Here is a 15,323-nt window from a genome sequence, read left to right on the forward strand (position 1 = left end):
TAATGAAGGTGAAAGTTCCACATTTCCTTGAGGATGCTTCTTTTTCGGTGTTATTGAAGAGTGTAGTCGATTGCTATGTATACTGGGGTCAGATGTTCCATACCCATTACTTCAGTCCTGAGAACTCAAACCATTCATTTAATCTCTTGGAACCTCAGTTTCTCTGTGGTGAATTTGGAGAGATTGTCCCAGAATCATGTAGTTGCCGTGACCAGCAAATGTATGCTTGGTCCATACTCTGTGTTTAATAAATGGCAAGAGTATTCAAATCTTCATCTCAAGATAAACAAGCCTGCTAAAAAGGGGGCACTCTAGCCTTACTTCTCTGAGCACTGTAATATTTAAACAAAATGGTTTTTATTAGATTGGGAACATTAAATTCAAGAAATGAATGGGGAATGCTTCCTTAATATAAGTTTCTGAACAATCTGTGTTCAAGGGAAAAAACATCCAACAACGAAATTCCTTTTAACCTAATTCTGAAACGAAAACAGAAATGCTACTGCTGCTCCGACTTTTAACACAAGCCACCAACAGAGGACAAGGTGCAGAGAAGGCATGGTAAGGACACGGGCACATTTTCCTCCGTCTTTATTCTCTTCACTTTGGTTCTTATCCAAATAATGAGCTCAAGAGAATTCCTGGCGGTTGCACAGCTAGCTCTCAACTGAATTTCCCTCTCCGGTTCTCTAGTTAGCTGCAAACAATGCCCAGCTGCCTTCTCTGTAGACTCATCCCGATAAATGGCGGGCCCCGTGGAATATGTGGCCCCAGATTGTGAGATGAAACAAGGGTGTGGGGGGTGCTTAGTGTTTACATGGCCCCCCCTAAAGCAGGGGAGAAAGAGCTAGTGTGTAACAGCAATTTGCGGTGGAGGGGAACAGACCCTCCTGCTGGGTGGCTGCCCTACTTTAGCTTCTTGGGAGGATTTAGCAGAATGAAAGCCAAGGTTCAGTGCTTTGCACAGGCAGTTAATGCACCTGTATCCTCCCTGCAGATGTAAAGTTAGATTTTTAAATCCATAGAGGGCGTCTCCAACCAGAAAGTAATACCTCCCATTAAATGTTTTTCGGCTTTTCTGCCCCCTTTCAACTGCCCTCCTCTGCCCTGCCTACCACATTTACCCATAAAGAAATGGGCTGGAGGAATAAAAAGACGTGGTGTAAATAACATTCTTTGGAGAATAAAACAGATGTGTAAATCCCTTTGCTGGTACTTATTCTAATGAAAAATATTACATTCATCTTAAGTATTCACCTGTACAGAGAAGAGAAAAGCTTTCAAGATGGGAACAAGCATAGATTCCCTGAGGTTAAAAAGAAGGAGCTGGATTTGCCAGTCGGGGGAAGTGCTGGTCTACAATTTAAGTCCCTACAAATGCCATTCAATCACAGTGCTCATATTGGAGACAGATGAGCACAGGACACTTGCCTGGCAGGGGTGGTGATGTTTAACCTTTGTACCTCCTGTACCTCAGGAGAGCAGACAACACCTCTATTTTCAATGTTTCTTCTGAATGATTTCCAGCCTGGTGGATTGACAGGTACTCTGATTACCTTCCTGAGGAAAATAAAGGGATAAACAGCCGAGAGATGAGGATTGACTTGCCAGGACTGCATCAAGGAGTGCGTGCGTTATACTTGGATAAAGATGAGAGTAAGGGGACATGCAGACAAATGTCAGATTAGCACCTAAATACACTTTGAAGAGGAACGGCGTTTTGTCAGGATGGTCTTTTCTTGAATAGTAACAATTCCAGATTGTTACTGTCACAAGCCCAGAGATTTATTTGAGGAAGATAAATCCTTTCCTCTCCTCATCGTTAAGAACAGTGTCCCCTAACAGGTTTGAGGCATCTCTCTAAGTCGTCTGGGGTCACAGCCATGGGTCCTCTTTTGAGCACTTTCTCCTGACTGGTGAATCTGATGAAAGACAGTATGAGGAAAAATACAAAAAGAATGATTTATGCCTAGTAAGTGGATGTTTTCTTCCTGAATCACTGCAAATCCAGACTTTCTGTTCTGTCTGGGAACTAAGGACTTCTGTCAGCCCCATTCTTGATGTCTGAGACACTCTTTCTGTACACACCCATCTAGACCTGAGAGGCTGGGATGGTGAGTTGAACTTGACGTGATTTTCTCGTGCTCTAGATTGTCCGGCTGCAGCTATTCATTTTCTCACCCTTTACTCAACTCCAAGTGGTCTTTAGAGCAGATACCATGTAGCTTAATGTCACTGCCTGGTATTAGTGGATGGATGCTCCACTGAATGGGGTCAACTTAGAAATAGCAAAGATGAGGTTATCAGTAGAAGTGAGGCATTTTCTTACCCAGCTGTTATAGTTTGAATGTGAAAGGCACATGTGCTGAATGCTGGGTCCCCAGGGGGGTAGTACTCAGAAAGGAGGATTTTAAAAGGTGGGGGTCTAGGAAGAGGTCTTGGTCACTGTGAGCATGTCACTGAGGGTGATCTGGGAGCCCTGCTTGTCCCTCTCACCCTCTTGCTCTGGTTCTAAGTGTGAGCAGTTGTTCTATCACTTTATTTACTTATTTTTTTGGTGATGTGCTGCCTCCACATAGTCCCCAAAACAAACAAACAAACAACAAAAAAAACAATGGGGCCATTGGATCTTGGACTTGCACCTCCAAAATCAGGAGCCCATATATATCTCTCTTTGGCTCATGAGCAGTTTGCCTCAAGGATTTTGTAGAAATGTGAACCTGACTGATTAGCTGCTTTTTTTTCCCCCAATTCAAATAGATACTTTAGGAGGCTTTTAAGGTGGCTTGTGTTGATCTTGAAGTGAAAAATATGAAATATGAAATATATCCTTTATTATTATTGTGTACAATATGTGTGTAGGGGCATGCGCATGCCCCAGTGAGCTTGGCGAGGTCAGAGCACAACCCAGCAGGGTTGCTTCTCTCCCTCCACCTTTCATGGGTTCTGGGGATTGAACTCAGGTTTTCAGGCTTGTGTGGTAAGTTCTTTTACCCTTTGAGTCATCTCATGGGCCTTTGTAGACAATTTTTTTTTTTTTTGTCAAAACTAGTTGTACCAGTGAACAATGGAGCCCTTTGAAATATAAGTGCATTGTTTCCCCACTGGACTAGAAAACAGAGTCACAGGTTATTTTCATGATCTTTCAGCTATATAATGCCCGTGTTGATGTTCACTACAGTAAAGCCAGTCATGGTGGGGAACTCATCTGTGGCCTGGACAGATGAGGTCATCAAGGCTTCCTTCCTTCTCTTTATCCTTGGCCATGTCTTGCACTACTCTAACCCCTAGGCTCACATTACCACTGAGGGAAGGGTTTATCCTTATTACTACATGGGTGCAACATGTTATGTGCTGTCTAGCAGATGTTCTTTGAGCTTATACTTCATCTTTTTCTCTGTGAACTAGAACACTGAGTCCCTGATAAGTAGCTATGAAAAATGTTCTCAGTAGACTTTTCTTTAAAATCTGTTACACAGCTGTGTTTGTATCTCTCCATGTTTTACGGACCTGCCTCCTCTTTGTGGGGCTGGAAAGAGCCAGATCAGCTTGAAGCTATGAGGAAGCCCATTGCTGGCTATGACAGGACTTCCCATGTGCTTGACTTCTGAGGACGGCATTCAGCCTTTCCCAAGCCCTCTCACATTCACAGCCTGTTCATATTCCTTTATGCAGTTTTTTCTTTGCGATTTTCTCTCTCCTGCCTCCAGAGGACGGGGGCGGGGGCGTCTCTTGTTACCTTTTCAACGAGGAGAATTCAGAATATCTGGGTAATACAGCACCAAACCTCCAAGCTTGGAGTCAAAATCAGCAGTTAGAATTTTTCTCAGCTGGGCCCTTCAGAAGAGGGGAAAAATAAACATTTAAAGGTCCAAATGGTTATTGTTGTCTTTTGTGTTCAAGAAAGTGGTGACAGATAGGACCATGACATTGTGTTAGTGTGTTTGAGGGGACAGAAGGGTATAGCCTACCCAGGGTGGGGTTGGAGGGGCCTGTAAGGCAATATATATATGCACTCAATATGTCTGTTCTCCTCCCTACAATACGATTTGCCACCTGCTTTTGCTCTGAAGAACTTCTTTCTCACACACCCACCCCCGCCCTACTTCTCCTGCTCCCATTACTGCAGATCATTCAGATGTTCTACCTAGTGATACTGAGGTTGTGCCTCAGGGGTCCTTAAAACTGCTCTGTCTCCCCACCTGTGTCAGCTCTGCTCCCCTGTCCTGACTTGGCCTCTTGCCTCCCTGCTGGCCCTATTCTTCACACCTGCTATATCCAGCCTGCTGGGTTGCAGGGAACATTATGTCCAGCCTGCTGCATTCCAGAAAGGATGGCTGGGATTCCCTACCTGAGGGGAGAAATGGCATAACATTTCTATGACCTCCTCCACACTCTCTAACCTTACAGTGCCAGCTTAAAAAATGGAGAAAATTGAAGCAATATTGATATGACCCCAAGCTTTTAAGCAGCCACTGCTATGCTCAGAGCTGTGAGACCTCGATGACATTTTCAAGAGGGAATGTGAGCTGATGAACCTGCATGGGGTTTCTCTAAGGGTACTGAGTGCTAAGGAAAGGGCCCCAGTTTCTCCTCTCCTCACCCCACTTCCTGCTCTTACAAGAGGGCAGATTTGGGAAAGCTGATTGCAGCAACTTTGCTGACCAGATCCCTGGCAAAGGCTCAATGCTGGCTGGAGCCAAGAGCTGTGCATGACTTTAGAGGAGAGGAGGTTTTATGGCACATCCCTGTGCATCTAAGGTGCCTCGCTGTGGCTTTAGGACATGCATACACCATGAACAAGGCCTCTGCACTGGCTCTCAGTTCTCAAGCACATCTCTTTCTGGAGCGTGACCAAGGTCCACTGTGCCAGGCCAGGATGTAATGTAATATCCAGGCTAGAACTAATTTGTTAGGAAACACCTTCAGTGTGCATGGGTAGAAAATCACCTAAATGTCCTTAAGGCAACCAGGCAGCCTGCTGTGTGGGCTGTACTCCACAAGCCAACAGAGTTGTCAGCAGATTCTTTCCTGAGCTGTCACCACTGGAAATTTATGCTGCACGTTAGGCCTCCCTTGTTTGCAGTGATAACTGTGGATGCAGGCCCTTGATTTCTCCTCATTTTGCAGATGAGCTGCTTGGAAGGCTGGAATTAAAACAGGAGTGGCTCATCAGATCCCAGTGATGAGGGCGGTAGGAAGCCTAGAAATGGAATTTCTTTCTTTTCCCCCTTTCCCTCCTTCTTCCTTTTCCTTTCTGTTTTGCTTTTCAAATGGTTGAGAAATGTATGGTTTGCCTTGACCAAAGTGGTCTTTAAGTGCTTTTTCTGTGAGCATGTAGATACAGTTTGGAAGGAAGCCTAACTATTGGTTATGGCGTTGCTGTCCAACGGAAGTGTTTGCTCTGATGCTACATCTGCTTCGGTCTAGTTTGGTAAACTGTTTGCACCTGTGTCTAGCGAAGTGTGGAAAATTGGACAGAAGAGCTGAATTTTAAAATTTTGTCCAATTTTAATGCAACTAAATTTAAGTAGGAACTTGTTACATTAGATGGTACAGTCTTATGGACCAACCCACACATTTTACATGTAGAAAGTGAAATCTGTGGAGCTGACTAGGCATCACCCACATAGTTACTAGTTTCCTCAAGCTATTCAAAAAGTTAGTCGGCACCTTTTGGCTACTAAAAGGATATTTCTTGTTATCTCAGTCCAACATCAAGATAGATCTTTATTAGCATGTTGTAATTAAGACAGCCAGTTTCATTGTGAAACTCTCAGACATACATAGATATACATTGATAATATTCACCGACCCCATTAGTCTTTCCCCTCATCCTCCCGACCCCTTCCTCTTTCTTATCAGTCCCCGTTGCTGTTTCCATATCTTTACCTTTAGTTTCTACATATGAGAAAAACCACTAGAATGTTTTAGCAAGTCAACCTGTTTTTCCACAAAGGGCCCTAGGTGGCGCTGTTGTATAACTTCTGAAACCCGTAAATTGCAACATCAACCCAAACGCAGTGAAAATCCACCTTTTTCTTCTTATTTCTGCTCTGTCCACCTCTAACAGTTTATTCTTTTATGTCCAGATCTTTCTCCTGGTAGAAAGAGAAATAAAATTCTCTCTGTGACTCTACAAAAATAGAATCCCTTACACTTGCTTAAAAAAAAAAAAGAAAGCCCTCAAGTGCAGTTCTGTTTTTAAACTATCTTGAGGATACCATGCAGATTAAGCCCTAAAGCAAATTTGAATATTTATTTATCAATGCTTCAAAGAGATAAGGATAAAGTGCTCTAGAGACATAGTTTATCAATCCTCCCAGACCCTGTTTTCTGAGGAGACATTTATTGCTAAACACCATCTCAGATCTCAGATTCCTGAAGTCACCGGCCTTGGTCAGAATGTCACTTCTGGGAAAGGTTGTGGCAACACATATTTACAGACTGTAATGGTGTAGGCACACTCAGGTAACATGCAAAGTCTTTGTGTAAGGTTTCTAATGGCCCGACTGAAGGGTGTGTTCTGAACACTGTCTAGAAGCAACGACTACTTTAGCACGCATCTCCCATTCTATTAATGCTGTTCTTTCTCCTGGAGAGAACACTTCATGTAGACGCCCAATAATGCCGGGTGCCTCTATGTCCCTAAAAGTTAATGAACGGGTGAGAATTAATTTTAATAAATCTTGATTAATTGCAGTTTGACTTGCGTTTCAAGAACAAAGGCACCCCACCGTATTTGGCAAATTTTCCCTCAGCTGCTTTGAAGGTGCTCCCAGGAGATGGCAGTGTTGCGCTATGCACGCCGCAGGCAAGGCCCTGCTGAGACTTGGCAAGACAATTCCCACAATCCCTCTCCAGCAGCGCTCCACAATAAGATGTACCCCACAATTAAAGCCTGGATAGAGGCAGAAAGAAAGGCCCTGGAAGTATCCAAAGTGAACTCAAAATATGGGAACCATTTCATCCCTCTGTGATTTAATTTAATCAAATTTCACAAATGTGGTTCAGAACCACGTGTATGAATTACGAGGCCAGAGAGCTTCAAACAATGGCTTGCTCTGTGTAGGTGTGTGTGTGCAGGGGCAGAAAATGGGAGAGGAGGAAACGAGAGGTAGGTATAAATGTTATTGTAATGTGCAGTGCATAGATATTTACATCTATCTCGATCTATAGAAACTGGCTGTTGTAATTACTGCATGCTACTATCTACATGTCTGTGATCTCATCCGCAGTCTACAGTGGCTGTTGCACAGTTGAAGTCACTTGTGACAGGTACGCAGAGAGGAGTTCAAGTGAATACTTTCTCATCTAGGAAATGAAGCTGAAGAACTAATCATTTTCCAGTATCACCTCCAGCTCTGACATTTGTGAAGTTTGTGAACATTTCCATAGACTGCCACTTTCTACATCTTTAGTGCTTACAAAATAAGTCATCGTCCTTCAGGCCACACAAGCATTGGTGAAGTCACAGAACTGGACTGCATTCAATGTCATATCTTGTTTGGTTTTTAGATGCTATTTACCAAGATTCCTGTCCAAGTGGCATGCAATGGTGACCAAGGCAATTAGGGAGATTGGTCTGGCATGCATGATTTCATTTTCTGCTTCTAACGGTGAGAGATGAAGGGGCTCATCAGTCCCCGAGGTAACCAAATGTGGCCAAATGTAGACATCAATTTTTCCAGAATGTTTTGATGTTACAGCAGCACTTAAGGTTACTTTAAATTTCATTATTTTAAGAAGTATTTCGGAGGATTTTTAAAGGTATGCAAAAATTACTTGTCCTTTGGCTTCTTTGTCCCTTCTGTGTTAGTTTATGGTTTAAAAAGATAAAAGAATACAGCAAATTTTCAAATGATTTTTGTGGTGGATAGCTTTAGTGTCAACTTGACAAACGTGGTTTGAGGGAGCCTCAAGAGGGGAATTGCTTCCATTGGACTGGCTTGTGGCCATATCTGTGGGACATCTGGATTATTGAGTGATGTGGGAGGGTGCAGACCACTGTGGGCAGTACCACGCCTGGGCAGGTGGGCCTGTGTTGTATAAGAAAGCAGATTGAGCAGGGGCCAAGGGAGCAAGCCAGTACATAGCGTTCTTCCATGGCCTGTGCTCCAGCTCCTGCCTCCAGGTTCCTGCCCAGAGCTCCTACCTTGGGCTCCCTCCGAGACGAACTGTGACCCAGGACATGTAAGCAGAATAAACTCTTCCTCCCCAAGTTGGTAGTGCTCAGAGTGTTTTGTCACAGCAATAGAGAAACAAAGTAGAACAGAAATTGGTACCAGAGAGTAGGGCACTGCTGTGACAGACCTGACTTTGGAGGATTGTGGAAGCATTTGGAACTTTGGGCTGGAAAAGCCATTGAGTGCTCAGAGTTTGTTGCTGTGGAGCTTGGAATAGTTATGATGAAAGAGTTGTAGACAATGGAGGCCTGCCTTATGAAGCTTCAAAAGGAATTAGAGACTATCAGGGCTGTGTGTGTGTGATATTTTGAATTGAGAATCTGTGGGTTCTGGTTGGCTGGGGCTGAAGAATCAGCTGTAAGTAGCAAGAGACCAGCATTACTGTGGTGAAATCTTCAGGAAGTATTTCCTCAGGGTCAGCACACAGAAGCTGTCGTCAAGAGGGGACCCGAACCTCCATCTCAAACTGGAAGCAGGGCTTGATAATATGTAAGAGTCTCCTGCATGATTCTGGTGTTGGAAGCATGAAGGGGTCATAGAGAGCAGCTGGGGCTTGGCACCTGAGAGGCCAGGAAAATCCACTGGTGAAAATGCAGCCTCAGTTTCAGTGAAGACACCAGGATTGAAGGGGTCATGGAGAGAATCTGAGGCATTGCACCCTGAGAGGCCAGAAGAGGCCATTGGTGAAAGTGCAGTCTCAGTTTTGGTAGAGATCCCCGCTTTTTGGAGATGCTAGGACTATAGCACAACCACCAAGGGCAACAGTAGGTATGGAATGGAGCTGGCCTGGGTCTGTGAGACCAGCTGTGTGCTGTGGATGGCAGAATCAGAGAAGCAGAGCTGCTAAAACCCATTGGAACCCAGAAAATCATGAGTGAATCCCAGAGGTCTGGTCTTGAGCTATTTTGCTAGACTTAGGTTTTGCATAGGTGTGCCCAATTCTCCCCTTTAGAAATAAGACAGTACTTGTTTTGGATTTTACAAGAGCCCATGCATCATGTCTTAGGAACAAGAAATGGGAAAGTTATGGTTTAACAGTGATGTATTTGTGTGTCAAGTTGACAAGGGTCAATTGTGCTTGATAGCTTTAGTGTCAACTTGACACACCTGGGTTGAGGGAGCCTCAATTGAGGAATCACCTCCATTGGACTGGCCTATGGCCATGTCTGTGAGGCATCTCTTTGATTATTGAGTGATGTGGGAGGGCCCAGACCACTGTGGGTGGTGCTACCCCTGGGCAGGTGGGCCTATATTAAAGAAAGCAGGCTGAGCAGGGAGGGGCCAGGGGAGCAAGCCAGTAAGCACTGTTCCTCCATGGCCTGTGCTGCAGCTCCTGCCTCCAGGTCCCTGCCCTAAGTTCCCACCTTGGGCTCCCTCAGAGATGAACTGTGATCCGGGAGATATAAGCAGAATAAACCCTTTCCTCCCCAAGTTGGTAGTGGTCAGAGTGTTTTGTCACAGCAATGGAGAAACAAACTAGAACAATTTTGTTAATGATTTTGAACTTCTTTGTGTATTTTGTATTATGCTACATCAATCTATTCATTAATTTTAGGTTGTTTTCTTTCATTTTTCTTGTTTTAATGTCATATGAAGACATTAAAATACCACAGAATAGTAACCCTGAACAAAAAAGCGTGGCTAAAACAGCTCTTATATTTTTCTGGATATTGATTCTTTAATTGGATTAGTTTCTCTTTGACAGAATTCCAAGAAAATAAAGGACTAGTCCATGATTCATGACTGGTTGGATCTCAACCCACTGACCGTGGGAGATGGTCTTTCAGTAAACTCTGATTAAGGGTTTTCAGTGGGTCTGGCTCCATGTGCTATTGTCATGGACCACAAAGATATGTTCTGTAGTCTCTTCTAATCTGCCTTCAAGCTCCTGAGAACTATGGGGAGAGTTGAAGTTACAGGTGACTATGAGCTGTGCTGGGAACAAAAATCCAGTCCTCTGCAAGAACAGAATTGCTCTTAACTGCTGAAGCATTTCTTCAGCTCCTGCTTATGATTTTCTAGGGAGAGTTCTTGCAGACGGAGCAAGACAGATTAACCTGTGAGGTTTATGTATCCTTCCATGGCCTTCTTCTACCCATCTACTCTCATGCCCATACATGGGACTCAGCTGGGTCTTTGGTACCTTGGAAATAAACATGATGATCAAATACTTATCAGTTAACAAGTTCTTTGATGCCTTATTTCATTTAGCCCTCACAACAGCACTATGAAGTAGATATTATACTAATGACATGTCACTGAAGGACAGAGAAATCATATCTTAGAAGTAGAAGTGTGAAATTCTAAAGTGTATGTTATTGTCACTAAATGAAAATGTCCTGAAAGGGATCCTCATTGTGTGGGTGAGAGGTCAGTTGAGTTGTTCTATACTGATACATCCACATCTTTTCTTGGATGTTACAGCAGAGACCAAAAGGAGGCATAAAACTGATACTTAGGCAACTCTATTCACCTTCATATCATTAAGATTTATAAGTCTGCTAATTTCTTGGCAAGATTAATGCACAGTATTATAGATTTTAGTCCTTTTGAGAAACAGCCACACTAGGAAGCTCTGATTATCTTAACCTTTCTTGTGTTTTGGTGATTTTCTCATTCTTTATCTGATCAAGGGGATTGATGGAGCACGGGCAGCTGGCTGATCAGGAAAACAAAGATGTGCTTCTGAGTGAGGCCTCATTCATGGAGAGGGGACAGATACAGGTGTGTTAAGGCATGATTGTCATCTGTCATGTATATCATTAGTTTCCAGAGTGTTAATGTAATTTAAAAATGAAAGTTTAAAGTAAAAGTTTAAAGGTAAATTGTTTCAGAAGAGAAAAAGAAATTATCATGACCCAGTCTTGGTGATATAGAGAAAACAATAAACTTAATCTATGACTTATTTCATAACTAGAAATAGCAATGAAATATAACTGGTCATTGTAAGAATTACAGAGAAATGAGATTATGTCCAGTGGGATCAGCTTGCTTCTTTATCTGAGAAAGAAGAGTTAAGTTGTATACCAACAATAGCCCATTAATTCATAGATGCATTCTCATAGTCCATACATCTAATCATGTCTTTTAGTGTACAACAAATCATGGTGGTCACATTAAGTACATTTGTTGAAGCTACCAAATGAGTATTTTAAAGCAGTCGCATTACACTTTCATGACACACAAAGTTTCTAGTCTCCAAGATCTACCTTGCACAGTTGTGTTTGCTTCATTAGCAGAAAAAAAATCTTCATTTTAAAGATTTTCAAAGTATATAAAAGAACTTCGAATATCTGTAAAAAGAAACCGTGTGGAGTCATAGGCAAGTGGCAGATTAGAAGCCGTCTCTGTGTGACACAGTGAATAAAAGTCAAGATAACAAAGAATGGAATCTGTTCCAAAGAGACAAAGCTAAAGAGTGCCAGATATCACAAAGGGAATGATGAGACAGCTGAATAGTGTAGTGATACAGAAAGGTGACTCAACAAAAAGAAATAAGCAGTACGGGGCTCCAGCCATGTGGCTCTCCAGCAGGGGAAGGGGAAGCAGAAGACTCAAAGCTAATCCAGGCAGCCCTGTTGAAAAGAGACTGGTGGTCCTGCCTTCAGGAAAAACTCACAGCTCTCACCAGCTTTGAATTCAATAGTGGGTTCTGATGAGACAGTGATTCCTTCAGCAATGAATCAGCAGTGGGGAGAATTCCTTTCTGTCACTCCCCTAGTTGCTAAAGGCTGTGGCTAGGTGCAGAATGCAGTTGGAAGTAGAACTCCACCTGTGGTGGCTGAAACCTAACCTCATCACTTGAGAATAACTTGGAGTTTGATAGCCCTTGGCCTAAAGTCAGCAGGCAGATCATCCTCTGAGACTATCTATTGCCATAAGATTCAGTGCTTTAGGTTTTGAGAACTTTGAAGATCTTGTAGGCTGGGATTGAGCCCTAAAGAGTTGGATCACTAAAGAGATCCTCAAATTAAACCAGAAAAGATACTCAAACCAACATATGTGTAAGTTGCAACACAGAAACATTGAAAAATTAAAGGTAGCATGACTCTTCTAAAAAAATCATAAGTCAAAGATACTGAAATTGGTAAGATGCTGGGTGAAGAATTAAAATTTGGTCTGTAAGGTTATTGCTGTTGCTCTTGGTTGCCTATCAGAATGTGATGGTAAGACCATAAAGCTGAAAACACTACACACTTTGGTCACAGGATCTGGGGACATCAAATTGACACTGACCTGGAAGAGTCTTCCCTACTGGCTAACTTTAATAGTGTCAAAAGGTGTTATACAGGTTCCCAGGGGAAGAAAAGTCATCAATAATCTTACCCAACTGTGAACTCTGTGAGCTACAATAATGACCAGCCTGGAAAGATATGCCTATTGGTACAGACAGAAGTAGCATGAATGTTATGGGGGTAACTTTCTGACTGGATTTAAGATTTACTCTACAGAAGGGAACTCATACTTTGTACTATAAACTTGACCAAGAACCCCTGACTTTGGGGTCACATGACCTTGGGGAGAACCTACCACCATTAATTTGGTAAATGGACACAGCATCAAACTGCCTTCTAAATACTTACACTCATCGATCAATGCAGTTCTCACCTTTTATCAAAGAGGATTCTTTTTGCAGTGGATGGAGATTAACACCAAGACTCACTGCTTATAAAAGTGTAGAGAATAAGTGTTTGTGGAAATACTCAGCCCCAAAGGTATGTTTATATCAGTTCTTCCTCCCGAGGGTCAGGGAACATTGTGGAAGAGGGGGTGGAAAGAGAATAAGAACCAAAGGTTGGGGAGGACTAATGTGAAATAGTGTTTTTTGACACAACAGAGTCATCACACTAACCATCTCACAGTAGCTAAGGGTGCATGCAGAAGACCTATGTATGATCAAGCCAGTCAATATTCTAACATAGATGGAGGAGGGGATAATGAGGCCCTTCCCTTAATTGAGAACAATTGGCAATTGATAGCTGTTGAGATAGAATCAATCAGCTTTCTTTAGAGGTATGGCCTGTCATAGGTTACCCATGTTCCACTGGGCAGCCCTTCACCCATGAGCATATGGGCAGCTCTAATTGGACTTAGAGACTTATTTTTTAAAAAGAGGATATGAAATTGGGAGGTGGATGTGCTGAATAGCATCAGTTGTCAACTTGGTACACCTGGGTAGAGGGGGCTTCAATTGAGGCGCTGTCTCCATTGGATTGACCTGTGGCCATGTCTATGAGGCATTTTCTTGATTGTTAAGTGATATGGAAGGGCCCATCTCACTGTGGGTGAGTCACCCCTGGGCAAGTGGTCCTGTATTATATAAGGAAGCAACCTGATGCAATGGGAGGAAGATCATCTCACACCTATCACCCCCTCCAAGGCCCAGGGACATTTGCAAGACAGGTTGGGGGAAAGAATGTAAGAGCCAGAGGAAGGTGTGGAGTGTTACCTGGAAGTGTCCTCCAATTGCTATGCTGGCAAGTGTCCTCCAATTGCATGCTTGTCAAGGAGTCAGTGGGGAAGTTGGTTACCCCTCCCACCCAATCAGTCAACCTTAGCTGCATATGGGGGAGAAGTTAAGGATATATAAGCCCAGAACAGGATGAGGCACCATTTTTTGCAGCTGTTGGAAAGTCTCAGGATCTATATTTGAGTGTGGACTTTCCAGTGCAGCCATAAATGGGTGGGGCACCCACTCTTCTGTAAATAACCCCCCACCCTCTGCTCTGTTAGCAAGCCCAATAAACTCATTAGGATTGTTCAAAAAAAAAAAAATAGAACAGTTAATGGAAACCTTCATTATTTCACCAAAGTTGACCCCATGATGGCAAATCCTTTGATCTTTGATTTCTTATTCCTATTTTTACCCCCTTAAACATCATTGTAAATATATTTTTTATGTAACATGCTTCAAGTTATTTGTGGGAAAATGTGTTAAAATGCCTCTCTGGAATGACAATAATAATAATAATAATAAAATTATAAAACCTAAAAAACAACCGAAAAATGCCCTAAAGCAAGCATAAAAAGAAAGCAGGCTGAGCAAAGGCCAGGGCAGCAAGTTAGTAAGCAGTGTACTTATATGATCTGAGTTTCAGCTCCTGCCTCCAGGTTCCAGCACTGAGTTCCTGCCTTTGCTTCCTTTGATGATGAACTGTGACCTGGGAGATAAAAGATAAAATAAACCCTTTCCTCTCCAAGTTGGTTTTGGTCAGTGTTTTTATCACAGCAATAGAAAGAAACCAGGACAGGGGACTTGTGGGATTTTGGGAGAAGTCTGTGGTGGGGGGAATATGATCAAAATGCATTGTATACATGTATGAAATTATCAAAATTTAGATAAATCAAAAATTTAAAATGACTTGTAAAAGGAGCAAGGACTTCAAAGAGCACACAGACAAGTAGAGAAGAAAGCCAGCAACACGGATGGGAAATTCTAAAAACAAACTATTATTTTGGATAGAAAAGTAGAAACTTTTGAAGTGAAGAACTCCAAGAATCAATACGGCATAAAATATAGCAGAAAAAAATATAAAAATACAGCAGAAAACATAAGCAATAGACTCGACCAAGCAGAAGAAAATACATCCAGAATAGAGATGATGCCAAGGAGTTACAACATTCAGTCATCAAAGCAAGCATACATATATATGACTACAATAGAAAAGTCTGTACTGTGACCAGGAGACCAAAACTAAGAATCCATGGTACAGAAGAAGGAGCTGTGATAACAAAGAAGTGGGACTGGAAAGATGGCTCAGCAGTTAAGAGCAGTGGCTGTTCTTGCAGAAGACTTGGGTTTTGATTCCCAACACTCACATGGCAGCTAACAACTGTCCATAACTCCAGTTCCAGAGGAACTGACACCCTCTTCTGTCCTTTGCAGGCACTGCACAACATGAACATGGGTACACTTACATACAAGCAGGCACTACAATTATGCACATTAAAAAATAAATTAATGAAAAATAAATGAAAAAATAAATTAATTAAAATTTAAAAACAAAACAAAACACAGGCATGAAAATATATATTCAATGAAATTAAAACAGAAAATATCCAGAGCTAGGGAAATAGATATCCAAGCACACGTGGTATTTAGAAGCTCAAATAGACAGCCATTAAAGATATTCCTTA

General features: G+C 42.4%; 1 pseudogene; it reads left to right on the plus strand.

Moving 5' to 3' along the window:
* Positions 1-743: 743 nt before the first annotated feature.
* LOC103739754 overlaps positions 744-15,323 on the plus strand; it is a 20,977-nt pseudogene continuing 6,397 nt past the window's right edge.

The sequence above is a fragment of the Nannospalax galili genome, unplaced genomic scaffold, assembly GCF_000622305.1.
Source record: "Nannospalax galili isolate Female #2095 unplaced genomic scaffold, S.galili_v1.0 scaffold379, whole genome shotgun sequence".
NCBI classification, from domain to species: domain Eukaryota; kingdom Metazoa; phylum Chordata; class Mammalia; order Rodentia; family Spalacidae; genus Nannospalax; species Nannospalax galili.